A 757-nucleotide genomic window follows, 5' to 3' on the forward strand; every position below is an offset into this window, starting at 1 on the left:
TTGCATGTTTGACTAATTAACCCATCTTATAACTGAACAAGCATCTTGACTTGCTTTCTCCTACACACTTAAACAATAGAATTAGACACCAATGAATGATAATGTTTTGCTATCATCAAAAACATATACAGTCAACATTGTCTCTCTCTTATTTTTAATGATGACAAAATACTCCTAGATTAAAAGTGCAATGTATATGTTCAATATGAATGCTTAAAACTTTTATGCATAATGATGTGCTCCCCCTTCGTCAATGCATCTAATTTTCTTTAAAGATTTATAATAAAATATTTATAATATCCACAATAGCTAAACAACATATACAATATCCACAGTAGCTAAGCAAGATATATTGAATATCCACAATAACTAGCACATAATATTCAACAAAACCATTACTAAGCATCACACACATAAATTAAACATGAAGTCTATTAAACTCTATTTAACTTAGTGTTCCTTCTTTCTTTTTTGGTCATCATTAAAAAAGATATTCAAAACTCTCTCTTAATGAGTACATCTAGATTTTCTTTTAATGTTCAAATCAGATTTTAATGAATGAGAATCATAAGCACTCATACATCGAAGTCATACAAGCTTATATATATAGTTCAATAACTTTAAGAGTCAAGATTGTGACTATGTAAAAACAAATGTATGGGAGTTAAATCATTTAAAGAACTTGTCAAGGATCACTAAAATAATGTTCAAGCAAATTGATCATTTTGTCATAATCAAAACTATAATAATTTTAAAG

The sequence above is a fragment of the Theobroma umbraticum genome, unplaced genomic scaffold, assembly GCF_002168275.2.
Source record: "Theobroma umbraticum cultivar Fairchild unplaced genomic scaffold, ASM216827v3 scaffold_60.0, whole genome shotgun sequence".
In the NCBI taxonomy this organism is placed as follows: domain Eukaryota; kingdom Viridiplantae; phylum Streptophyta; class Magnoliopsida; order Malvales; family Malvaceae; genus Theobroma; species Theobroma umbraticum.